Below are 27,311 nucleotides of genomic sequence, written 5' to 3' on the forward strand. Positions count from 1 at the left end.
GCTCTCACAGCCCCTGGAAAAGAGAGGTCAGTACCTGAAGAGAAAAAGAGGCAGAGGGGTGGAGAGGAATATGTGAGAGAAGGTTGGGAGGGAGACAAAAAGTGGTAGGGGGCAGTAAAGAGTGATGAAAGGCAGAGAGAGGGTTAGAAAGGACAGATAAGGAGAAAGTGGAGCTGGGGGAGCTAATGAGGAACAAAAACAGAGAGGAAGAAAGAAGGAGACAGATAAATAGGAATGAAGAGGGGGATTGAAAAAGAGAGAAGAAAGACACACAATCAGAGAAAGAAAGAGTAACAAGAAGAGACATTGGAGTAAATGAGCGAGATAGAAAGAACAACGTAACTTCCTCACAATGCGACCAGGACGTAGAACAGCACTTTTAAACACTTCTGCATACATTGCCAGCCCTCCCGATTCAGAAGCTTGGAGTGGAGCGCATGCGCATCCTGATTTGGAAAAGCCCAGAAGCAGAAGTACCAGCGAAACTGACGGGTAGAGAGAGGGAAGGAGGCCAACTTGAGAAACAGGTTTGCAGAGCGAGACCTTGGCGGCAGAGACTACTTTCCAATATGTGACATGGTACAAAGTTGATCTTCAGAGCAAATTTGCCCCACCCAGGCAGTTATGATAGCGGGTTGTAGATCAAAAGTTTGTTCTACTGGTAAGGGTAATGGTGAGACAGCCCATGAATAAGCATCTTGGTACGTGCTGGGTATGAATCTACGTGCTGTGTGTCAGTTCGTATGTGACTCTATGATGGTGAGCACAACCTAAAGCAAATGATTTTAAACTTCCGCTTTTCTTGGGTCACTCCCGAACTGACTCTCCTATTTGTTAGACCTGCCAGGGTTGAGCAGTGTAGCACTTGGGGAGCAGATGGCCCTAGTGAGTGTGGAGGATCAGCTAAGGTTTTCCTAGTGTCCCCGGCTGACAGAGAGATGGTGCCTAAAGCCCACATGCCTTCTAATACTTCAAAGTCTAGTCAGTGGGTCACCATCAATGGGTTGAGAGTGGAGGCTCTGAGGGATACAGGAGCTAACATGACTAGGTTAAGGTGTCATCTGGTCTTCTCAGAGCAGGTGACACCCATTATAGTTCACCAAGTTCCTAAGGCAGCTGTGAGCCCTGCCATGCCTGTGGCTTGTTTCTTAGGAAGTGACCTGGCGCACATTGTCTGGACGGAAGTGAAGCTCAGGTCACATGTGGAGATATTGGGGTTACTGAGTGGATTTTTATGACCACAAGATCCATGGTTGTCCAGGAGGGAAGTAAAGGAAGTCTGCAGCCTGGAAGGTTTGGCCCATGGAGCTGCCAAGGAAGTAAAGGGAAGGCGGTGTTGGAAATCAGTCCCTGAAACTTCTGTGGAAGAGGTGGATGGGGTGCAAGAGGAGGCCGGCCGGAGTCTACCGGTGAAAACATTGCCTCCCTAGGAGACCTACCTCAGCTTGCTGGAAGGGAAATGGAGGGTGGGCCCTCTAGTAAGGAGTTTTGTATGGCATGGCATATAAGGATGGCATATAAGGAGTGCCCGACCCTAGCGAGTATGAGGTGGCAAACTGAAGCCTCAGACTGGTGAAACCTCTGGAGATCACCTCATTTAGTGGTAGAATTCGCTCCTCTACAGTGAGTCTAAGGCACCTATACGCTGGGCAACACACATGTTGAAAGTCCCCCAGTGTTACAGGGCCTTCCTACTGGGTCTGGCCCATGACATACCCCTAGCAGGGCATCTGGGGCAAGAACTGAAAGTTGTAAGGCTTGCCTCCCATTTGTATTGGCCCTGAATGAAGACCTCTTCAGATACTTTCTGCAGGACCTGTCTTAGCTGCCATGCCTGTGGAAAAACAGAAAAAAAGCTTAGGGCTCTCCTGAATAATTTACCTGTCATTGGCACCCCCTTTAAAAGGGTGGACATCTACATTGTTAGAACCTTGGACCCCAAAACTGCCTGGGCAACAGATTGTTACTGGATTTGAACCATGCCACTTCATACCCAGAGGCCACCATCCTTCTGAGGACAGTGACTGCACCTGCTGAGGCTAGGGCCTTGATGGGGATTTTCACCCAGGTGTGGTTCCCCAAGGAAGTGGTGCCTGACAAGGGCACCAATTTCATGTCAGCCTACATGAAGTCCTTCTGGAAGGAGTGTGGAGTAACATAAAAGTTCTCCACAGCCTGTCATCCTCAAACCAATGGGCTTGTTCAAAGGTTCAAGAAGACCCCAAATGGCATGATTATGGGCCTGGCTGAGCCCATTAGGCAGAAGCGGGACGTCCTCTTACCATGCCTACTTTTTGCCTACAGGGGGTAACCTAAAAAAGTGTTGGGTTCAGCCCTTGTAAAGTCTATGACCACCCTATTAGGGGACCACTTAGTCTGGTTAAAAAAGAGGGGGAGCAAGCTCCCAAGAGACCCACCCCCAGGATGTGGTTAGTTAGTTACATGCTAGCTTTCCACAACCAGATGCAAAAGTTCTGGAAGAAGGCTTCTGAGAACCTAGAAGCCAGCCAGGAGGTCATGATACTCTGGTACGAACAGTAGGCCACTCTGGCAGAGTTTCAGCCTAGCCATAAAGTGTGGGTAATGGAACCAGTGAAGGCCTGGGCCCCCCAAGTCTGTTGGATTAGGACATGTGAGGTGAAAGAGACCTACCTGGTGGACTTTAAGACCTCCAGGAACCCCGGTCAAGGTTACTCCACATCAATCACCTCAAGTCACACTATGAGAGGTCCGAGGTCACCATGCTGCTAGTGACAGGTGATGGGATGGAGAAGGAGAGTTAACCTCTCCCTGACCTCTTGTCATCCGAATAAAACGATGGGTCAGTGGAAGGTGACAACCTCTCTCGTACCCTGACTTGACTCTAGAACAGCACAGGAATTGTTACCAGTTGTTGGGACAGTTTGCCTCTGTGTCCTCTCTTACATATCAGTATACCCATGACATAGACAATGGTGACAGTCCACCTGTCAAAAACAAGATCTGCAGACTGTCAGACAAGTAGAGGGTCAGCACTAAGGAATAAGTCTCCAAGATGCTGGAGTTGGGAGTGATTGATCACTCCAGTAGTCTCTGGTCCAGCCCAGTGGTACTGGTTCCCAAGGTTGCCCCACCGGGAGTCACTCCAGACCACCAGTTCTGTGTAGACTACTGGGGTCTCAACTGAGTCACTAACACTGATGCAGACGGTTAGACCTGGTTTCCCTGTCGTGATGTCCCCTAACCTTTTGCCTTCAGACCTCCTGTTTCTGCTGACCTCCTTCTTGCTGGCCTTAGGATTCTTCCCACCGAACCACTGCCAACCAGTGCTAAAGTGCTTGTTCTTCTTCCCTAAAGTGTGAGATGACATTGGCTTATCCACAATTCCCATATTTGATTTACTTATAAATCCCTAGTAATATGCACCGCCTGCACCCAGGGCTTGCAAATTAAATGCTACCAGAGTGCCTGCAGCACTGATTGTGCAACCCACATGAGTAGCCCTTTAAGCATGTCTTAGGCCTGTTATTGCCATGTGTGTGCACGTCGACATGGCAAGTCAGACCTCTTGCCAGGCCCAAACCTTCCTTTTTAATACATGTAACTCACCCCTTGGGACCGCCCAAAAGGCAGGGTGCAATGTATTTAAAAAAGCAGGACATGTACTGTAGGAGAGTAGGGTCTGCTATCCTATGGTCACCCCAAATTTTTGCTTTTTGCTTCACTGGTTTTTGACATATTGAGGCTGTGGGCCTGCCAATCAGACCCCCAGCCTGCTGTTCTCTCTACTAAATTAAAACTATGCACCCTAGGTGCATAACCAATTGGAAGTGGATCACCCTGTCAGCCCCTGTACCAGTGTACACTAGGTACCCAGGGCATTGGTGTACCCAAGGCCTGCCAGGGGCTGAAGCATGTATTATGCCACCCCAGGCTTGGCCTAACAATTTGACACAACTGGCTGATCACTCAGCTGGGGTAAGTTGGTGTAACCACCTCTTACTTAGGTGTAGTATACCTATACCTAACCTTAAATAGGACACCTGGTAACCTATAAGTCACTCCTATGGCAGGCCTTAACAATCCTGAAGGCAGAGTGCTTGGTTCCATGTGAGATGGTGCTCTGGCATGAGCTGAGCCCGTCTGCAGTGGTCGGAACAACTTCCTTCTACTGTTTCCAGATATCGTCATACCATATACTCTTAAGTGCATTATGAACCTCGCGGTTAAATGCTATCTTTGGTTTGGCTTTATCAAAACATGTCGAGCAAGGTGTCATACGAATTGGAATACTAACCCCTCGCCAATTCTGGCGACGGGGTTAGCATTCCACCCTTCTAGAGGGACACGACATGTACAGTACCCGAAACCCGGGTAAAATCAGACATAGCCTCAGCTCCACAAAATGGATGCTGCCACCACAGACACAAGTCTGCCCTCCTGCTGCTGGGAGTCCTTCCAGCTTGGGAGGTGTGGACAAAGGGTTTCCTGCCAGGGGAGGTGCATGCACCACCCCAGACAGGATTTTGTGTATTGGTCAGGTAGGGCTGAATAGAAACCAGACATGCCTGTGGCTCACAAGGAGCCTCGGTGCATATGCCAGTTCAAACCGGTCCTGGGGCACACCAGTCCCGGGCCTGGGGCGAGCTGGACAAAGGATTGGGGGTGTAACCACCCCCCTTCCTGGTCCCACCCATAGGGAGGGACCTAGCAGGTAGTCCGGCCCCTAGAATCCGCTTAAAGGTAGGAGCTGTGTCCTAAGACTTCAGACATCCTGGAATCAACTTGAAACTAAGAAGAAGACGGGAACTTCGACATTCTGCTGCACAGAAGACTGAAGGAAATCTCCCCTGTGGTCAGGGAGTGACCACCTTGCTAACGCAAGCACCATCCAGCGAATCAACGTCTGCTTTGCCGCCGCCTCCCGCCGGAGCCCGAGCCCAGAGACTGACAAGACCTGGACCTCCAGACCTCTCACCGCCCGATCCACAGTCCCTGAAAAGAGAAGACCCGTGGAGGCACCGAGACACGTGGAGCCAGCCATCTTGAAACGACCACGACAAGCTGACAAGTACAACAACCGAGGCTCCCTCCAAGTTGTGCTTTGGGATCTGAGAAGCCCAACACCCGAGCAGCATCTGCACCAAAGGTGAGCCCTCCAGCATCTCCACGGTCTGCGTGGGGCCCTTCTGCATTTTGCCACTCGACGCGCCTAACCGGTTGCTGGCCCGCTGGCTAGTAGCCATCTTGGCGACGAACTTTACGAAATACACCACTGGTCTGGTTGCTCCAGACTGGCCCTTGCTCCCCTCCAAAGGAGCAGTCCTTCTGACCTTGCTGGTCAGAACCATCAGCTTATTTCATCTCCTGCAACAATTGCTTTTGCCAAGGCTTGTTTGCTTCGATCAAGTCGTCGACACCGCCGACAGCGAGAGCCTGCGTGGGACAGCTCGTGAACCGACTCCTGGACATCGTCGACCTCCAGGGACCACGTGGCTGCAGAGACAAGCTACACCTTTCTTCCTGTTTGCACCCGACATTGCCTGGTACCCACCTGGTGCCACGCTGGTCACTGGCTAGTGACTGTGAACACTGTCCTCTCTGCTTACAGGTCTTCAACATCTCCGATCCACTCTTGGATCCACCGCATATCTCCCGGACCGTCCGCCTGCAGCATCTTTGTCTTCAGGCTCCACGGAACAGATAGAAGAAACCCGACGCACTTCGAGGCCTATGCACCCACTTCCTGTGGGTGAGGTAAAGCTGGCACTCCTGTGCCCAAGTGTAGTATTACATCTCTAGTGCCTGTGTTCCAAATCTTGAGTTCCTAGTCCATCCGGAAGATCCTCCTTGCAGTAACTTTGTACTTTTTACGCACCCATTGAAACCTATGGGAGCACGCGTGTGACTATTTGCTCTGCACACGCCACCCGTGGACCTCCTGGTCACTAACTGAAGTTAGCTCCTTGTAGGCCCAGCGATTCTAGAGGCCCTAGGCCTTTTCCCTTTTCTGTTCGTGGTACTTATACCACTATTTTAGTATATGGTTTGAGTGGCCACCAGGGCCTATCCATATAAAGTGCAACTTCTGTGTATTCTACTGTAATCTTGTTTGACGATTTGTGCTCCTGTGCTCATAAAGAGACTAGGGGTTACTTTGAGAAATAAATACATATATATTTTGAATATATATCTGTGTGGTGTCCTTTCATTGGTATAAAAGGGGGTTGCATTTGGTAAAACAGCTGGCTTAACACGCTTCACGAGTTTAGCCTCAAAGACTGCTTAGCCTACGCTACCACTAGGGCAGCTAGTCCGAAAAGGTTGAATTACAACCACACAATAAGGGTTGCTTGGCATGGTACAAGGTGATCACTTTAACTAGTGAGCATCATATACCAGGCCAACTTCTCACATTGGTGAGCAGCGGTTGGATTTGAGCTTGCTGTGTTTTACCATTGTAATCTCTTGGTTACCAATTGAAAGATCACATAGGTACCTGTAGGTACATATAAAACAAGATTAGATATACTTAAGTTCTACTGAACTTAGTTGTTGTAGAGCAAAGGGAGTAGCACACCCTGACTACAACTACTAGATAGGTTTAGTAGGTAAACCCAAGTGTAGGTAGATTGCAACACATCCACCCACACTTAAGAGCAATGGCTGGGGCAGAGGGGTCCACTGTACCCATCTCTGTTGAGAGTGACCCCCAGAGGGCACCATCCATCTTTGCTACCCTTAATCAGAATGAGCTCAGGCATTTGGCAACTCTTAGAGGCCTTAAACAGCCCAAGAACCCTACCTCTGCTGAGCTCAGAGAACTCTTGCAAAATGATGAAAATCAGAGAGAGCTCAAGAAAGCTTCCCAGTTAGCCCCCTTAGGTACAGGAACAGGAGGCCCCCCTTCTGAAGATGCTACAGAGGTACCCAGTTCCAATAGTCACCCCTTAGATGGCAATAATACCACAGAGGATGAGAGTGATAAAGGTGCTGATACAGAAAGTAGTGATGATGAAGGGAGAACTAGCCCAGTGCCAAGTGTTATACTTGGCCCAGCTAAACTAAGGCTATTGGGGACTGACAGTGGATTTACCCCATTGGATCTCCCCAGTGGACTTAACACAGGGCTTGGGAGGCAAAGGAATCGCTCAGGTGACTCCAATGCTTCTCATGGCTCTAGAGGCTCTCAAGGTCACTCCAGGAAAAGGATGACCACCCCTCAGAGGAGGGAACATGAGGCCAGAATGCAGGAAGCCCAGCTGAGGATCAGGAAGCAGGAGCTAGAAGTAGCCCTGATGGAAGAAAAACTGAACAAGGCTAGGCAACCTAGAGAGAGTGGGTCTATACCCACTGGTGGCAGCATTGTCCCTAAGGACAAAGATAGGGTCTTTGATAATAGGAACCTGTCTAAGGTTGTGCCCCCCTACAAAAGTGGGGATGACATCCACAAATGGATAACTGCTCTTGAGAGAGCCTGCAAAGTACAGCAGGTTCCTGAAGACCAGTGGGCAGCAATCCTCTGGCTCTCCTTTGAAGGAAGAGGCAGAGACAGACTCCTCACTGTTAGAGAAGAGGATGTCAGAAACTACAGAGTCCTGAAGAGTGTTCTAGTTGATGGGTTAGGCTTAACCACTGAACAGTACAGGTTAATGTTCAGAGACACCCAAAAGACACAGACTCAGGACTGGTCTGAATATGTTGAATGTGCCACTAAGGCTTTGGAGGGTTGGTTGCTGGGAAGTAAGGTATCTGATTTTACAGGATTGTATAATTTGATGATGAGAGAACAGATTTTAAATAACTGTCAAAACCAGCAACTGCATCAACACTTGGTTGACTCTGATCTGACCTCTCCCCAAGAATTGGGAAAGAAGGCAGACAAATGGGTCAGAATCAGGGTTAAGCAAAAGAACCAGAACCAGGGCTAGGGGGTGATCAGAAGAAAACAGACCAAAAGGGTGGAGATCAGAAACCTAAAGACCAGAAGTCTTCAACAGGGCCCCAAACTACTGCTAAGGAGGGTGGGTCCCAACAGTCCAAAAAGAAGAAAGAAGGTCAAAAGAAACCCTGGTGCAATCATTGCAAAAATGCAACTCACTGGACTAGTAATTGCAAAAAGGGTGGAGGCCCCAACACTGTTGCCCCTAAGGCACCTGCTCCCAGTACTACTGTTAGCAGTGTTGGTCCCCAGACAAAGGGTGTAGTGGGAATCACTATGGGAACTGAAGGAGATTCTGACTTAGACAGAACCCTGACACAGGCAGTCTTGATCTGTGATGGGGACATTGATTTGTCCCTGACTGTGAGCCCCAGTAACCTGGGCAAGTACAGACAGACTCCTTTAATAAACGAAAAAGTGGCTCAAGCCTACAGGGACACATGTGCCAGTGTCACTATGGTGACACCAGGCTTTGTGGACCCTGGACAGTACATACCAGGTGAGAACTACCTGGTGACCAATGCCAGCAATGCCACTACTTCACATAGTGTGGCAGTTGTTAACTTCTCATGGGGAGGGGTAACTGGCCTCAAAAGGGTTGTGGTTAGTGCAGACCTCCCAGTAGAATGTTTGTTGGGCAATGACCTAGAGAGTTCTCTATGGTCAGAAGTGGAGTACAGGACTCATGCAGAGATGTTAGGTATATCACCACATGTCCTTGCTGTGACCAGGTCACAGGCCAAAAAGTGCCTCACTGAACCTCAGGTCTTGGATCCTGGAACAATGGACCAAGCACCTACCAAGAAGAAGAACAGGAGGGTCAAGGCTGTGCCTTCCCCCCTGCCTCAGAGTGATGATCAGCCTTCCCAGGAAGCTGATCTAGAGGACCCTGAAGGAACTGTCCCTGAAGAGCTTGAACCTGATCAGGTGGAGTTTCTGGGGACAGGGGGACCTTCAAGGGCTGACTTGAGGCAGGCTCAGTTATCCTGTCCCTCTCTTGAACCCCTCAGACAGCTGGCTGCTGCTGAGGCTGCTGGGAATGCTCAAGGTACCCATAAAGTGTATTGGGATGAAGGGCTCCTTTATTCAGAGGCTAGAGACCCCAAGCCTGGTGCTACCAGGAGGTTGGTTATACCTCTGCAATTTAGGGGCTTCCTTCTTACCTTGGCCCATGATATTCCTTTAGCAGGACACTTAGGCCAGAACAAGACTTGGGACAGGCTTGTCCCTCACTTTCACTGGCCTCATATGAATGAAGATACAATGGAGTTTTGTCGCTCCTGTGTGACCTGCCAAGCCAGTGGCAAATCAGGTGGCACAACAAAGGCCCCCCTAATACCACTACCTGTGGTGGGGGTCCCCTTTGAAAGAGTGGGAATAGACATAGTGGGTCCCATGGATCCTCCCACTGCATCTGGGCACAGATTTATACTGGTGGTAGTGGATCATGCCACCAGGTATCCAGAGGCAATTCCCCTTAGGACCACTACAGCTCCTGTTGTGGCCAGGGCCCTGCTGGGAGTATTCTCCAGAGTGGGGTTTCCTAAGGAGGTAGTATCTGACAGGGGTACCAACTTTATGTCAGGATACGTGACAGCTATGTGGAAGGAATGTGGTGTCAACTACAAGTTCACCACCCCTTATCACCCACAATGCAATGGGCTTGTTGAGAGATTCAACAAGACCCTAAAGGGTATGATCAAAGGATTACCTGAAAAGCTCAGGCGAAGCTGGGACATCCTTCTACCCTGCCTTCTGTTTGCTTACAGAGAGGTCCCACAAAAAGGAGTTGGCTACAGCCCCTTTGAATGGTTGTTTGGGCACCCTGTAAGAGGCCCACTGTGTTTGGTGAAGGAAGGATGGGAGTTACCTCTCAAAAAGCCTAAGCAAGACATAGTGGACTATGTACTTGGTCTCCGCTCCAGGATGGCCGAGTATATGGAGAAGGCATCCAAAAACCTTGAGGCAAGCCATGCCTTACAGAAAGCTTGGCATGACCAAAAGGCTGTCTTGGTTGAGTTTCAGCCAGGACAGAAGGTATGGGTGTTGGAGCCGGTGGCCCCAGCAGCACTCCAAGACAAATGGTCTGGACCCCATACAATCCTGGAAAAGAAGGGAGAGGTCACCTACTTGGTAGACCTAGGAACTCCCAGGAGTCCCCACAGGGTACTCCATGTTAACAGGCTTAAAGCATATGTTGACAGGGCAGACATGGGCTTGCTCATGGCTACAGATGAGGGGCAGGAGGAAGAGAGTGACCCTCTCCCAGACCTGTTGTCTCAGAACCCTGAAGATGGCTCAGTTGAAGGAGTGACCCTTGGAGGCAACCTCACTGCCCATCAGCAGACTGAATGTAGACAGGTTCTACAATCATTTTCACATATGTTTTCCTTGATACCTAGTCAAACTGACTGGTTTACCCATGTGGTGGACACTGGTGACAGTCTGCCTGTAAAGAACAAGCTTTACAGACAACCTGACCACGTCAGGGACTGTATAAAGGCTGAGGTACATAAAATGCTGGAATTAGGTGTCATTGAACCCTCAGAGAGCCCCTGGGCTAGCCCAGTGGTTCTGGTCCCCAAACCTCACACCAAAGATGGCAAGAGAGAGATGAGGTTCTGTGTGGACTACAGGGGTCTCAATGCTGTCACCAGGACAGATGCACACCCTATTCCAAGGGCAGATGAGCTCATAGACAAACTAGCTTCTGCAAAGTTTTTGAGCACATTTGACTTGACAGCTGGCTATTGGCAAATCAGATTAGCTGAGGAGTCTAAGACCAAAACAGCATTCTCAACCCCAGGTGGGCACTACCAGTTTGTGGTGATGCCCTTTGGTCTGAAGAATGCACCTGCCACCTTCCAAAGGCTGGTGAACCAAGTCCTTACTGGGTTGGATGACTTTTGCGCAGCATATCTTGATGACATTGCTGTCTTTAGCTCCACCTGGGAGGATCACCTGATCCACCTGAAGAAGGCTCTTGAGGCTCTGCAAAGGGCAGGCCTCACTATCAAGGCTACTAAGTGCCAGATAGGGCAGAGTAAGGTTGTATATTTGGGCCACCTTGTAGGTGGAGGCCAAGTTCAACCACTGGTGAGTAAGATACAATCCATCAAGGATTGGTCCCCTCCAACCACCCAGACTCAAGTTCGAGCTTTCTTGGGCTTGACTGGGTACTACCAGAAGTTTGTTAAGAACTATGGGTCCATTGTGACTCCTCTTAATGATCTGCCATCCAAGAAGATGCCCAAAAAGGTTCAGTGGACAGTAAGCTGTCAAAAGGCATTTGATGACCTGAAGGAGGCCATGTGCTCTGCACCTATCCTGAAAAGTCCTGACTACTCCAAAGAGTGTATTGTCCAAACAGATGCTTCTGAGTTGGGTGTGGGAGCTGTGCTGTCACAACTTAATGTAGATGGTCAAGACCAACCCATTGCTTTTATTAGCAGAAGGTTGACCCCCAGAGAGAAGAATTGGTCAGCCATTGAGAGGGAGGCCTTTGCTGTGGTGTGGGCCCTGAAGAAGCTGAGGCCATACTTGTTTGGCACTCACTTCAAGATTCAGACCGACCATAAGCCCCTCTTGTGGCTAAATCAGATGAAGGGTGAAAACCCCAAACTGCTTAGGTGGTCCATTTCCCTACAGGGGATGGACTTTACAGTGGGGCACCGGCCAGGTACTGACCATGGGAATGCAGATGGTCTCTCCAGGTACTTCCACTTAGGACATGAAGACGAGACTGGTCAAGGCTAGTTTAATGTCCCAGCATTTGGGGGGGGGGGGTTGTGTAGGAGAGTAGGGTCTGCTATCCTATGGTCACCCCAAATTTTTGCTTTTTGCTTCACTGGTTTTTGACATATTGAGGCTGTGGGCCTGCCAATCAGACCCCCAGCCTGCTGTTCTCTCTACTAAATTAAAACTATGCACCCTAGGTGCATAACCAATTGGAAGTGGATCACCCTGTCAGCCCCTGTACCAGTGTACACTAGGTACCCAGGGCATTGGTGTACCCAAGGCCTGCCAGGGGCTGAAGCATGTATTATGCCACCCCAGGCTTGGCCTAACAATTTGACACAACTGGCTGATCACTCAGCTGGGGTAAGTTGGTGTAACCACCTCTTACTTAGGTGTAGTATACCTATACCTAACCTTAAATGGGACACCTGGTAACCTATAAGTCACTCCTATGGCAGGCCTTAACAATCCTGAAGGCAGAGTGCTTGGTTCCATGTGAGATGGTGCTCTGGCATGAGCTGAGCCCGTCTGCAGTGGTCGGAACAACTTCCTTCTACTGTTTCCAGATATCGTCATACCACATACTCTTAAGTGCATTATGAACCTCGCGGTTAAATGCTATCTTTGGTTTGGTTTTATCAAAACATGTCAAGTAAGGTGTCATACGAATTGGAATACTAACCCCTCGCCAATTCTGGCGACGGGGTTAGCATTCCACCCTTCTAGAGGGACACGACATGTACAGTACCTGAAACCCGTGTAAAATCAGACATAGCCTCAGCTCCACAAAATGGATGCTGCCACCACAGACACAAGTCTGCCCTCCTGCTGCTGGGAGTCCTTCCAGCTTGGGAGGTGTGGACAAAGGGTTTCCTGCCAGGGGAGGTGCATGCACCACCCCAGACAGGATTTTGTGTATTGGTCAGGTAGGGCTGAATAGACACCAGACATGCCTGTGGCTCACAAGGAGCCTTGGTGCATATGCCATTTCAAACCGGTCCTGGGGCACACCAGTCCCGGGCCTGGGGCAAGCTGGACAAAGGATTGGGGGTGTAACCACCCCCCTTCCTGGTCCCACCCATAGGGAGGGACCTAGCAGGTAGTCCGGCCCCTAGAATCCGCTTAAAGGTAGGAGCTGTGTCCTAAGACTTCAGACATCCTGGAATCAACTTGAAACTAAGAAGAAGACGGGAACTTCGACATTCTGCTGCACAGAAGACTGAAGGAAATCTCCCCTGTGGTCAGGGAGTGACCACCTTGCTAACGCAAGCACCATCCAGCGAATCAATGTCTGCTTTGCCGCCGCCTCCCGCCGGAGCCCGAGCCCAGAGACTGACAAGGCCTGGACCTTCAGACCTCTCACCGCCCGATCCACAGTCCCTGAAAAGAAGAGACCCGTGGAGGCACCGAGACACGTGGAGCCAGCCATCTTGAAACGACCACGACAAGCTGACAAGTGCAACAACCGAGGCTCCCTCCAAGTTGTGCTTTGGGATCTGAGAAGCCCAACACCCGAGCAGCATCTGCACCAAAGGTGAGCCCTCCAGCATCTCCACGGTCTGCGTGGGGCCCTTCTGCATTTTGCCACTCGACGCGCCTAACCGGTTGCTGGCCCGCTGGCTAGTAGCCATCTTGGCGACGAACTTTACAAAATACACTGCTGGTCTGGTTGCTCCAGACTGGCCCTTGCTCCCCTCCAAAGGAGCAGTCCTTCTGACCTTGCTGGTCAGAACCATCAGCTTATTTCATCTCCTGCAACAATTGCTTTTGCCAAGGCTTGTTTGCTTCGATCAAGTCGCCGACACCGCCGACAGCGAGAGCCTGCGTGGGACAGCTCGTGAACCGACTCCTGGACGTCGTTGACCTCCAGGAACCACGTGGCTGCAGAGACAAGCTACACCTTTCTTCCTGTTTGCACCCGACATTGCCTGGTACCCACCTGGTGCCACGCTGGTCACTGGCTAGTGACTGTGAACACTGTCCCCTCTGCTTACAGGTCTTCAACATCTCCGATCCACTCTTGGATCCACCGCATCTCTCCCGGACCGACCGCCTGCAGCATCTTTGTCTTCAGGCTCCACGGAACAGATAGAACAAACCCGACGCACTTCGAGGCCTATGCACCCGCTTCCTGTGGGTGAGGTAAAGCTGGCACTCCTGTGCCCAAGTGTAGTATTACATCTCTAGTGCCTGTGTTCCAAATCTTGAGTTCCTAGTCCATCCGGAAGATCCTCTTTGCAGTAACTTTGTACTTTTTACGCACCCATTGAAACCTATGGGAGCACGCGTGTGACTATTTGCTCTGCACACGCCACCCGTGGACCTCCTGGTCACTAACTGAAGTTAGCTCCTTGTAGGCCCAGCGATTCTAGAGGCCATAGGCCTTTTCCCTTTTCTGTTCGTGGTACTTATACCACTATTTTAGTATATGGTTTGAGTGGCCACCAGGGCCTATCCATATAAAGTGCAACTTCTGTGTATTCTACTGTAATCTTGTTTGACGATTTGTGCTCCTGTGCTCATAAAGAGACTAGGGGTTACTTTGAGAAATAAATACATATATATTTTGAATATATATCTGTGTGGTGTCCTTTCATTGGTATAAAAGGGGGTTGCATTTGGTAAAACAGCTGGCTTAACACGCTTCACGAGTTTAGCCTCAAAGACTGCTTAGCCTACGCTACCACAAGGGCAGCTAGTCCGAAAAGGTTGACTTACAACCACACCATAAGGGTTGCTTGGCATGGTACAAGGTGATCACTTTAACTAGTGAGCATCATATACCAGGCCAACTTCTCACATGTACTTTTACGTAGCCTGGTAGTGAAAAGCTATAGGAAGCTGACTCTGTATATACTATACCACATGAGGTATAGTGTGCACAGAGTCCAGGGAGTCCCTAAAGGTATAGCAAAGGATAAAGTAGATAACACCATACTCCCAATGTAGTGGTAGCTGGGCTGAGCAGTTAGGCTTATCAGAGGGTAGTGTGAAAACATTTGTTATACACACTCATACAAGGCAGGAACACACACACACACTCAATGACTAACTCCAGGCCAATGTTTGTAAAAATATTACTTTAGTTATTTTTATTTTAGGAACCAAGTGGAACTCAGTTACAGGTAAGTAGACTTTTCAGAAATGCAATACTTGCAAGATACAGTTGCCAAATGTTTTGCATAAGCATAAAAATACTTTACAGTTGCATGAAATACTTTTCAAGGTCAAAGAGATACTTTGTATTATTCTCAGAATCAACACTTAGTGCAATACAGCGAGAAACCAATGCAATCCTATGGGAGGAATGACAAGTTAGTCATTTCAGAGTAAGCACTTGACTTACAAGTTCAGTCTTCGGAGTGTATGACCAACACAGGGCATGGGCTGGACCAAGGTAGGTACTGCATCACCAGCGGCACTGGGGCACTCATGCGCAGGGTTCTCTGGGCCCCATGTTAGCCTAGCGGAGCTGGGGACACCTCGAAGAGGCACCAGTTACAGGTAAGTACCCGCAGTTCAGGGACACAGGCCCTGGGGGTGAGGTCAGCACTGTGGGGGCCACCAGGTAACACCAAAGCTGCACCACCAGCGGCACAGGGGCAGTTGCGTGCAGGGTGCAAAGAGGGAGTAGGATGCCCGATTGAAATCAATGGAGATCCTTGGTTGGAGAAATCGGCCTCAGGCTCGGACCAGAAGACTGGCGGGAGCAATTCAACTATTGGAAAGGTAAGTTGGATAGTGGGGGGATGCCAGGACACTGTTGGTTGGGCACCCCAAAGCCTAAGAGCTGCGGGTGCAGGGGTGTCTTTATGCGTCATGTTTCTCTCACTGGATCCGGTCACGTTTGGTGGGACACTTCAAGATGGGGCTGCAGACATTGTGGGGAAGTTCAGGAGAGGTCGTCTAACGCTGGATCCCAGGTCAGGTTCACTGGAGAGAAGTCACTGGATTGTTGGGCCACCTGGACTTGGGTCGTGGGTGACGGGTGCAGAATGGTGAGGATTTGCGCTTCCAGGGGGCACTGGAGTCCTTGTTGGAGGTTGCTGTTGCTGGACAAGTCCGGTGTCCATAGGAGAAAAGAGTCCTTGTCGAAGGTAGCTCAGGTCTCTGGGGTTTTTGGCGGTTGCTGGCTGCGGGACACACCCGTTTCTGCAAGCAGGGTCCTTGAAGCAGGAGACATGCTGGTAGGGCTGGGGCCAAGTCAGTTGTCGTCTTCCTCCTTCGCTGCTGCACAGCTCTGCGGCCCTTCTTCTTAGGGCATCGAATCTGAGGAACAAGGTTCAGGGAGGCCCTTAAATACTAAGGGGCTTATTTATGAGCCCTTGCGTCACTTTTGCGCCACCGATGTGTCCCTTTTTGTGATGCACCAGTGGCATAAAAAGTGAGCCTTGTTGCACCATATTTACAAAGTGAAGCATCTACCTAGATGCTTCTCTTTGTAAACCCCTGCATCACATTATACCTGCCACAGGTATAATGTATTCGGGGGGGGGGGCGTTCCCACGTAAGTAAGCCTCGTAGAAGTGACGCAGTGAAATCTACGAGATTTCATTGTGCCACTTCTAGGACACAAATGTGTCAATATCTTACGCCTGCCTCATAAAAGGCGTAAGACTGACGCAGGCCCTTTCACATGGGGCTTGCCCCATGTGAAAGGACATATTGGTGGAGTTGTGTCTCTTTTCTGACACACTGCAGCAATGCGTCACTTTTTCGCCTACAGATACGTTGGAAATACTGACGTATCAGTAATTCCTTGCAACATAATGGGTCATACTGTAAATATGACGCATCCATCATGTCGCAAGGAGGACGCACTGAGAAGTGACGCATCGCTGCTTTCACGCAGTGATGCGTCACTTCTCATAAATGAGGCCCTAAATTTAAGGGCATTACTGAAGTTGGGGGGCAGTAGCCAATAGCTACTGTCCCCCAGGGTAACTACACTCTGTAGGTGCCCACTCCCTTTGGAGAGAGGGTCTCATCCATATCCCTATTGCTCCAATTTCTCGAAGCCAAGATGGAGAATTCTGAAGAGTGGGGCTCACTTCAGCTCCTGGCCACTCTAAAGGTCTGCCAAGCCAAGGTAGCACTCCTACTTCGCTTGCTAATTTTCCCACCTTTCCTGCCACCAAAAAGTGGGAACATGGGGGTGGGCATCTTCACTGGTTGGAGCTGCCCAAATCAGCATACCACAAGGTGGGAGCTCACCGCCAAGTGCTGCTGTTCCTGCAAGGGGGAGTTGTGAAGCACCTCCACACAGAGCAGGTGTTGTTTCTGACCTCCAAGTGCACAAAGTCTCTCACCCCAGGTGGTCAGAAACCTTCATGATGCTGGCTGAGTGGCAGAGACCAGTCAGCCAATACACTAGAAGCTGGCTGTTTTTCAGGGGACATCTCTAAGATGCCTTCTGAGTGCATTTTATAAAAAATCCAACACTGGCATCAGTGTGGGTTTATTATGCTGAGAAGTTTGATACCAAACTTCCCAAAATTCAGTAAAGTCATTATGGAGCTGTAGAGTTTGTGTTGATAAACTCCCAGCCCATGTACTCAAATGGCTTCATTGCACTTACAGTGTCCAAGAATGGACCCAGACACTGTAGGGGCATATTGCTCATGCCACTATGCCCTCACCAAGCCTCACAGCTCCTCATGACCAACACATTACCTACCATAGGGGTGGGCATCTGCTTCACCGGTGGAGTTGACGGGGTTTTGAACACTCCACGTTACTCTTGTAATGCGGAGTTCTGTCCAAATTCCGGCAACCGACGCATGGCAGAGTTTATACTCGGAGGGTAGGTCCTCGGTGCTGCACGACCTTCGTCTTTGAGTCACCAGTGATGCCACTGAGCGTCCCTTGACTCCGGAGCGGCAGCCTGCACTTACCTCCACCGCTGTCCCTATTCATGAGGAACATGATTGCAGATGGTGTATTCTGGTGAGGGTTTGGATTAATGTTTATGCATATTTATACTCACCACCCCTCATTGAGTAGAAAATAGGGTATTGAGGTCCTGACAAAATGCCACGATTGATATGACAAATTAGGCATGAAACATGTTCACCACTATCCTGACTCACAACGCTTGAATAGACCATTGGCAAAGTAACAAGCATCACAGGTTTTTAATTATGGGTTCTCACATCCCTCATCAACGGCAGCTCGATGACGATGCTGGCCTCATCATCGTAGCCTCACAGTTCTTTAGAACTGATGCACAGCCACTGTGAGTCACATTCTAGATGCTCAGACTTTGCATCGCAAGTCATGTCAATGGGATTTTTAACGATGATGCAACAGGACCTTGCACCACAGACTCGCCGCATGTCGGAACCGATGCATCGCTTCATTCCATCAATATTAGGTTCATTTCTGATTATAGAATATTGCTTCATAGCATTTCTATGGCCCATATGGATAGCAATGAATGCCCAGGCTCCCTCTCCTGACCAATCACAATGCTGAAATACACGTTTCAGATGGGACATGGGAGGTTTTGCATGGTTATCACCAGGCTGTGTAATTTAGCCTGGTGAGGAACATGCAAATTGCGCATGACTGCTTGGGGCGGCCCGAGGGTGCCATCCAAGCAGTCATGAGCACTTTGGATTGTGCAGCAACCACTCCTCCTCCCGGACGTCAGGGGAGCCCAGCCCCACCCAACCTGGCAGAAAAAAAAAATGATAGTAACAGAACTAAATTCTGTTAATATTATCTTATTTTTTTACACAGCTCCGCGAGCAGTGGGGCGAGCTGCCACTAAGTGGGCTCTTCATTTGTGTGGTTGGTGGGCTTGAGCTCTGGCCCCAGGAGTTACAGATGGAGATGACTACCCACCCTCAGCTGGGTTGCGTGAGTGCAGCCTCTGCTTGCCTGTGCTCACGTACAAGCATACCACCAGAGAACGTCGCAGGAGACTACAGGCTCAGAGGAGAATCAAGCTCTGCCACTCCACGCAGGACATGTGCGGGAGCACGCAGGAGGGAACAGTGCCCCAGCCTCAACCAATAACACATTGAGAAAGTCACCAAATTACCAAACTTTAGAGGTTCAATGTGCTACCAAGGTTGCGGCAACCACAATAACACCAACTAACTCTAGGGAGTTAAAATGGAGAACCTAGAGGTTGGCATACCTTATCAACCTTTGTACTTGTACAGTGTCTTGGGGAAGATAAAGGAATTGTACCTACATCCCCTGAAGCAACTCAGGGGCAGATTTACAACTGTACAGATGCGTCAGTTTCCCGGCTCCTGCATGTGAAAACCTTGCGCCACTATGGATGCACTGCATTTACATAATGGCAGTTCGGGCTGAACTGTTCCCATAAGGCACAGGGTCAAGATTGATTTGCATATAGCTGAGTCTGAATGAGGTGGTGAAGTGAGTTAAAGAACCATGATGGATTCAACCCAGATCTGTGACTGGGGGTGAGTGTCTGAAAAGTTTCAGCGCTCCGTCCATCATCTCCTTGTGTTTGCTTTGTTCTCCCTTAGTTGGCAGGCTATGCCCAGACGTGAGTCCCTTGCTCACTTTGCCACTGGATTCAAGCTAGCCTGGCTGTTGAGGGGTGTTACCCTGAAACCGGTCCCAGGATGCTTGTTTCTGGTTCAGGGAAGACCTGGCTTGGCAGTTCGGGCTGGACTGTTCCCCTGAGGCACAGGGTCAAAAATGCTTTGCATACAGTTGAGTCTGAACTGAGGTGGTGAAGTGAGCTAAAGAACGATGATGGATTCAACCCAGATTTGTGACTGGGGGTGAGTGTCTGAAATGTTCCAGGGGTCCGTCCATCATCTCCTTGTGTTTGCTTTGTTCGCCATACGGTGGCAGGGTATGCCCAGATGTGGGGGGTCCTTGCTCACTTTGCCACTGGATTCAAGCTAGCCTGGCTGATGAGAGGTGTTACCTCGAAACTGGTCCCAGGATGCTTGTTTCCGGTCCAGAGAAATGCTGGCTTGGCAGTTTGGGCTGGACTGTACCTATGAGGCACAGGGTCAAGACTGATTTCCACATAGCTGAGTCTGAACTGAGGTAATGAAGTGAGCTAAAGAACGATGATGGATTCAACCCAGATCTATGACTGGGAGTTAGTGTCTGAAAAGTTTCAGGGCTCCGTCCATCATCTCCTTGTGTTTGCTCTGTATTTACAATACGGCACACTGTGGCGCAAGGATTGACAGATGGGTCAGGAATTCTGACTCATCTGTTGGTGCAAAAGTCACGCATTGCTGGAGTCATGTCTCAATCATGACGCAACTCCAGCAATGTACGGGGAGGGCTATTTCCAATACACTGCGTCACTTCTTACCCTGCTCCAAGCAGGCATAGGGTTTGGATGTAGTGGCGTCCTAAAAGTGGCACAGTGAAATCTTGTAGATTTCACTGCGTCACTTATACGAGGCTTTCCTGCGTGGGGACGCCTACTCTGCATACATTATACCTGATGCAGGTATAATGTGTTGCAGGGCTGGACTGTTCCCATGAGGCACGGGGTCAAGACTGATTTGCATATGGCTAGGTCTAAACTGGGGTGGCATGGTGAACAAAAGAATGATGGATTTAACTCAGATCTCTTGACTGGGGGTGAATGTTTTGATTTGTTCTGCATTCTGTCCATCAATTGTGTGTCTTTTGCTTTCTCACCCTAAGTGCACCGGGTATGCCCAGACGTGAGTCCCGGGCTCACTGTGCCACTGGAATCAAGCTATCCTGGCTGATGAGGGGTGAAACCCCGAAACTGGTTTTAGGATGCTTGCTTCTGGTCCAGGGAGGACCTGGCTTGGCGGTTCGGCCTGGACTGTTCCCATGAGTCACAGGGACAAGACTGATTTGCATATGGCCAGGTCTAAATTGGGGGGGCATGGTGAGCAAAAGAATGATGGATTTAACCCAGATCTCTTGACTGGGGGTGAATGTTTTGATTTGTTCTGCATTCCGTCCATCAATTGTGTGTCTTTTGCTTTACAACGTGACAGACCTCCCTAGATGATTCACATTGTAAAAGGGCAGCAACGTGACGCATTGTTTACGTTGGCGCTGTGTTACAAAAAGGGACGCAATTGCGGCACAAAAGTTTTGCAAGGGGCTGGTAAATCTGCCCCTCTGTGTGTTTTAACCCTGATCTTGTTTTGCTACATTTATGGACCTGGAAATAACTTCAAATTACTAATATTTTCTCAGTGATAACTGGGTGTATTATTATTTTTGTTTTCTAATTTATGTATGAAGTATTTAGCTTTGTGCCATGATTAAAGTACTTCTTTTAGAAGTTAAACCACTGGCTGCTCAAAGATTTATTATCTACTGTTATATGCTTGATTGGTTTCTGAGTCTGTACCTCACACCTCCGCCCTGAGTAAGGCTTGGTCCAGTCTACCTTGCTACCATGAGAGTCAAGTGCTAAACGAGTATACTTAATGCTCTGTTTTAAATCCAACAGTAAGGTCAGCCCTAGGACACCAAAGGGTTAAAGGCTGTTACAATTTGAGGACAGTACCCCTGATTGCTCTGGCACTTCCTAAGTATACCATAGACACATAACAACAGAAAAATATAAAATAAAGAAATGTCAGTTTCATGCACATCTCAAACAAACATTTCACAGACTGGCCCATCCAAACACATTCATAACTTGAATGTTTCAGGCATTTTTAGCGGTTAATATGTCTAAGCGAAAAATCCATTAGAGGAAACCGGGAACTTGGCCTTGACATAGGCACTCCTGACCACATTAAAACATGAGCACAGTAACAAGCCATACCTTATAGCTACAATAGTGTTTCGGCTCTCGGCTTGGAGATTCCTTGGCCTTAATCTGGACACTGAAATGACTGATGTTGTATATTATCATAACCATTCAGGTATCATGTGTAGTTTGTGGAAAACGTTCAAAATAATGTCACAAAACTGACATCTGATGGAATAATGAGGATATAACTCTTATTAACATTAAATTTCGTATAGACCTCATTGCTACTATAACTTTGTTGCTTAATTTGAGCCAGTGGTGGTAGGTGGTGAACTTTTGACCCCGATCAAGAGAGAGAAAGGCAGAAATTGGAGGAAAAGAAAGATAGGAAATCAGTCAGAAAGACAAGAAAAATCCATTTGTGCAGTATCCAAAGGAGGCACAAAATCTTATTTATGAGCGAACACAGACAAAAAGTCTGTGGAAGTGGAGGTGGTTCATCAGAAATAAAATGTATAGAAAAAACACTCATTTGAATGGTTCCCTTTACCTCATTTTTAGGTCGAGCCTGAGCCAGCGCGCATGCGCTGACCTGCAAGGCTTCTTGAGTTTACTCCATGTGGGTCTAACTCCTCCCACACATTGGATTGGCTTTTGCGTGTGTCTTTTAATAATGAAAGCACGCAAATGGCTAAATTCCGGCGAATGTCCCACCTCTTTTTTAATGTTCAATCCCACGGTGTTTTGCTCTCGGGAGCGAGCAGCGGCGCGCAGGGTGGCAGCTGCATTCCTCGTGGGTCAGATTACTATCTGTAATGTTCACTCCCACGGTATTTTGCCTGCGGGAGCGAGCGGACGTACTTTGGTGCCTTCTTCCCACCACCCACCCACCCTCCCTCCCGTTGTGTATGTAAAGCTTCGACCCCGGGAGCCTACACACATGCTCCTCTTGTTTGGCTTTTTGTTTATATAATTTTAGAAGGAGAGGGGTCTCAGTTTGCAGCCCAGTTGCCTTTTCCATCAGTCGGATGTGTCCGTCTTTTTGCGCGTGTTTTGTTTTCAAACAAGTAGAGTGCATCATACAACATGCAGGGTTTGGGAGAGAAAATAGCAAACCCTTCAGATTGCACATGCGAGTCAATCTGGTGCAGGAGCGGTGTCCGGTACGAAGAGGCCACGTTCGCCCCACGCCCCCTCTGTCACTCTGTCCATAAGTAACATACAATGTTATATGAAGATACGCAGCGGGTATTGTAGTTTATTGCCATCGGTGGCAATACGCGAGTAGCAGCCCCAGGTGGGCTGTGCGCCCCCCGCTCCCTCGACGATGTAATAAACAGTTTATAATCCCCTGCTCCCCTGCATGGATGGCTTACACTGTGCCATATCTACGTGTGCAGAGGTTGTAAACCAGGGCGTTTTATCCCCAAGACGAACACGGGGTAAACCCATTCATTCAGTCAGATAACCCCACTAACGGCCCCACTGGTGTGTGTGACCTCCGAGGGACTCAGCGGTGCTTTCCGAAGCAAGTTACATTTTGCTGTAGTGAGAACACGTTTCCACTTTAGTGATCCAACTGTGAATATATATTTATTGCATTTTCTCCAAATAAGCTTTACTCTCAGCAGTGGAGCAGTCATTACAATTCTATATAAAGCTGCTCACTGTGTGATATGCAGTGTATGATCATTCTCGAGTGTGGGGAGCAGACATGACTCGGAAGAGGCCAAGCTCAGAATGGGCTATTAACCCCTTCACTCCCTCGATAAAGCTAATAAACACCACGCCACCACTCTCTGCCAGTGCGTATATGGTTTCAATGGTGGCATTTCTTCTAATCTGTTTGTTGTAATAAAATGTATTTAAGCTAACCCAGCATACAAGGTGTTAACTGTGTGCATCGAGGTAAAATCCTATTTAGGAGGCCGCTGTAGTGAGCAGTCTGCGAGGAAATAAACAGGCTTTAAGCCCTTGACAAATGAAAGTGAAACTGCGTGCTACATGACAAAATACTTATGCCAATGTTTGTTATATATTGAAAGTGCACATTGAGAAACCACCGACTGGATTCGGAGTGTGTGTGTTTCCTTTATGGTCTATAAGTTCATTGCATTCAGTTTCTGTTCTTTGCAGGAGACAGCTGCAAAAGAGCCGGTCCCCAGTGCATGACCCCACAAGGGTCTGCAGCCCTACAAGGATGAGTGGCTAGCACCTCCCTGCCTAGGCAGCCCAAGTGGAGACAAGAGAGGAACATGGGGTGTGACTGGGTGAGGGTGGGGTCTCTCCTAACGTGAACCATTAAAGAAGCAGTAAAGTTGGGATACTAGCATGGGGAGATATGTCATTAGGGGGTACCAAACTAATGTGGATGAGACCACTCTGGGAATCCCATGGGAGGGAATCAATGTAAATGAGCCAGACAAGGTTTTTAAATGTTACTAGTGTAACCTTGTGAGAGCTTTGAGCTTGTAGCTCACCTAGCAGCGCACCCTGCCGTAAAAGTAGTACTCCTGCTAGTAAATTGTGGGCAGTGAGACCTTAGAATAAGGGCGTGCGCCCCACCAATTCTAGGCGCTGTATCTATTGGTGTTCCAGATCATGTTGGATTTGAGATAAGCAAGCGTCTGCTGCTTGTTGCTTGCAAGGCCTGAAGACAGCCCCCCCCCCCCCGCACTGAAGGAAGCCGTGGGGGTATTGTGTGGCCGGTTAGCCACCGAGCCCAGACCTGTGAGGCTCTCAGGAGATGGAACATGGCGGAAAGCCTGGCAAGAGAAGACAGACAGGCGCACACAGGCTTTCGTGGTGCCGGCCTTGGAAGCGGTGGCAGTGCGGCCCACCACGCCTTCCCGCCGACTTAGAAGAGAGCTCCTTGGGGCAGGGGCGTAACAAACACCCCCGCAGCCCCCGCGGTGCGGGGGGGCCCCCAGTCTTCGGTAGGTGAAGGGGCCCCCCTCAGCTCTACAGTAAAGAGCTGTGAGTGAAAGGTTTGCTCTAGGAAGCAGGTGCAGCCTGCAGCCTGCTCTGACCTCCTCGCACTGACCCAGGGCAGGACTGAACTGAAGAGAAACAAAGTAACAAGTTACATTGTTTCTCTTCAGTCAGAGCCCAGATGGAAAAAGGATGGGGCCCTGTACTCTTCAGAAACGCGCTTTCAGGGAGAGAGGTTAGACATGTAAAGAGCAGGACAGATAACATTCTGCAGCTTTGTCGGTAAGTCTAGCAGTTTTGTGAGTTTTAATTGTGAGCTCCTTCAAAAAACATGCTATGTTGTGGGTTGATAACAAATGCCTGATATGTTTTAAAATGCAGCATTTACATTTCTACAGATAGGTTATCTGGGACTTTAATTAGTCCCAGCTGTAAATATCCTCCTGTCGCTGACCCTTTTCTCTGTCTCACAACACTAACAAGTGCAAGATATGTTACCTCCTGCCCCCAATTTTACCGTCCCCCGTCCCACCCTTCGTGTTAGTTGGCACTAGCTTGGTTTTATTTGACCTTTGCCAATGCTTGATTACTTGCTTCACAAGCATTGGCTGCCACTGTATGGCTCCCACGTGCTGGCCTCACACTTCGGAGCTGAGGAGACCCGTCCCCTGTTGCTGTAGACGCCTCGGTGCTGTTGCTCCACCCTGGTGTAGGCTGCCAGCTCCTCACTCTGCCCCTAAACCTCTTACTCATCAACTCACAGCCTCACATCAACAGGGGCACATGAGCTGAGCTACCAGGAGCCGTTTGTTAGGTCTCGCCTGACCCAGCGCATGCGCTGGTCTGGCGAGACTTATTGAGAGGGCTCCAAAAAGTGCTACCAGGCCAGCCTAGAGCTACAGTGCATGTGCGCGGGCGCGCGCCGCGCTTTACCGCGATTACTTTCACTATCACGGCAGCTTTGATGTTTGATCGTGATCGCGATCCCGATCACTTTCACTTTCGCGGCCGCTTGGCATAGCCAATAGGTCTCGCTTTTGGGACCTTATAAGTATTTAGTTATGCAACTGTTGCATGGCTAAACACTTATAAGGTCCCAAAGGCGAGACCTATTGGCTATGCCAATGCTTGTGTTAGTTTTGGCACTGTTCTGTGGTATTGCTTGCTGTGCTGGAAGGAGAGAGGGCTCCTTCCTGTCCACCTCTAAACAGATGCCAGGGACTACAGAGAAAGGGGGGCATGTGACAATAAATTACCTAGTATTACATTCTCTCTATAATGGAAATGTGGCCTTCGGGCTAAACGCACTGCTACGGGGCGCCAGAGACACACAAAAATCACTATTCGGCTCCCGGGAATCGGCTAAGCTTTATCCAAACTGTTCTGAAGTGCTGCTCACGGGGTATTAAGAAGTCTTTTTTTGCACTTTTTCGTCGAACAGCACGTCACACAGACCGGTCTGTGTGCAACCCATTAATAAAACAAATTGTACCTCTGCCAATGGCATAGCGATAACTTTTGTTGAAATAGTGCCAAGATACATGCTTATGCTGTTTGTGAGCGCTATAAAACACATACATTGTACCTATTTCAGCTGCACGCAAGTTACCAACTGAAGCGTGTTACAATAGTGATTAATGGAAGGTCCTTGCTCTTCATCTGATGTGAGCATAAAATGAAAAGTATGTCATGCTTTGTTAGCACTGGAGTCGTAGAAGAATATGGAAGGATTTGCTGTCTTCGTCTTTCTTTTCTCATCTTGGTCTCTTTCAATCTTACTTTCATTAATCTTGCACTTAATTTACTAGCACCAACTTTTCCTACTTATGCCTACTGCTGATTTTTGTTTCTACTCATAGGTTTCATACTTCCTCTTACTGTGCTACGTAACCTCTTAATTTTACCTTTCTCTTACACCTCATATTTGTTCCCATTCTTACGTTTTATTATTCCAACATACTCTTGCTTCCACTTACAATTTATTACGCCTATTTCCTCCTGCTCTTACTCGTTTCTCCTCTTACTCCTATTACGTCTTCTAACTGCTATTCTTAATTTTGCTACCGTATTTGCCAATGCCCTTATTACCATTAACTTAGTCCTACCTACTCCTACTTGCACTCTTACTCCTGCATACTCCTACTTGAACCTACCTTCCACTACCTTTACATCTACGTACTTCAGCTCTTCTGCTTAGCCCTTCGAATGCCTATTCTTACTCATACTTGGGAGAGGAGTTGGCCTAACGGCTAGGGCGGTCGACCTCGAATCTGGGGAACCTGGTTCAAGTCTCAGCAATGACACTGAACATCCTGTGATTCTGGGCAAATCACTTAATCTCCCCGTGCCTTTACAAATATGAATGTGTCCTCATGTAACGCAACTGGTGCTCATGTAAAGCGCTATGATACCCGATACGGGTCAAGTTCGCGCTATATAAAACTCCATAAAATAAAAAAAAAAATAGAAAACGAACAGGATCTGCTCGGTCGCATTGGAAGGTAAACAAGCATTTGCAATGCAATTGGTATCGCATTTGTGAGAGTCAGAGCTATTGACATTGTAAAGGACAGTGAATTTTACCTATGTGTTTTCTGCTTGGAGTGGAGTGAATGTGTGTGGTGTCAAGTGGACATATGTGGTTTGGATTGGAATTGTTAGTTGTGGAATTGTGTTGTGTGGATTGGATCTGTGTAGCGAAATAATGTAATTATGTGGATAGTAATTATGTGGTATTGAGTGTACTGGAATTATGTGGAGTGGGATTGTGTGTCATGGAGTGGGATTGTGTGTCTTGGAGTGAGATTATCTGGAATGGTATTTTGCGTTGTGGAGTGGTATGTAGTGGAGTTTACTTATGTGATGTGCTGCTAAATATTATAGCATGATGTGGAATTTTGTGGTGTAGATTGGATGTATGTGGTGTGTTATGTAATTCTGTTGTTGGTTTGAATTATGTAGTTTGTTGTTGAATTATGTGGTGTGGAATGGAAATGTGTAGCGCTGAAATGTGTGACGTGGAAG

The sequence above is a fragment of the Triturus cristatus genome, chromosome 5_1 (assembly GCF_964204655.1).
Source record: "Triturus cristatus chromosome 5_1, aTriCri1.1, whole genome shotgun sequence".
NCBI classification, from domain to species: domain Eukaryota; kingdom Metazoa; phylum Chordata; class Amphibia; order Caudata; family Salamandridae; genus Triturus; species Triturus cristatus.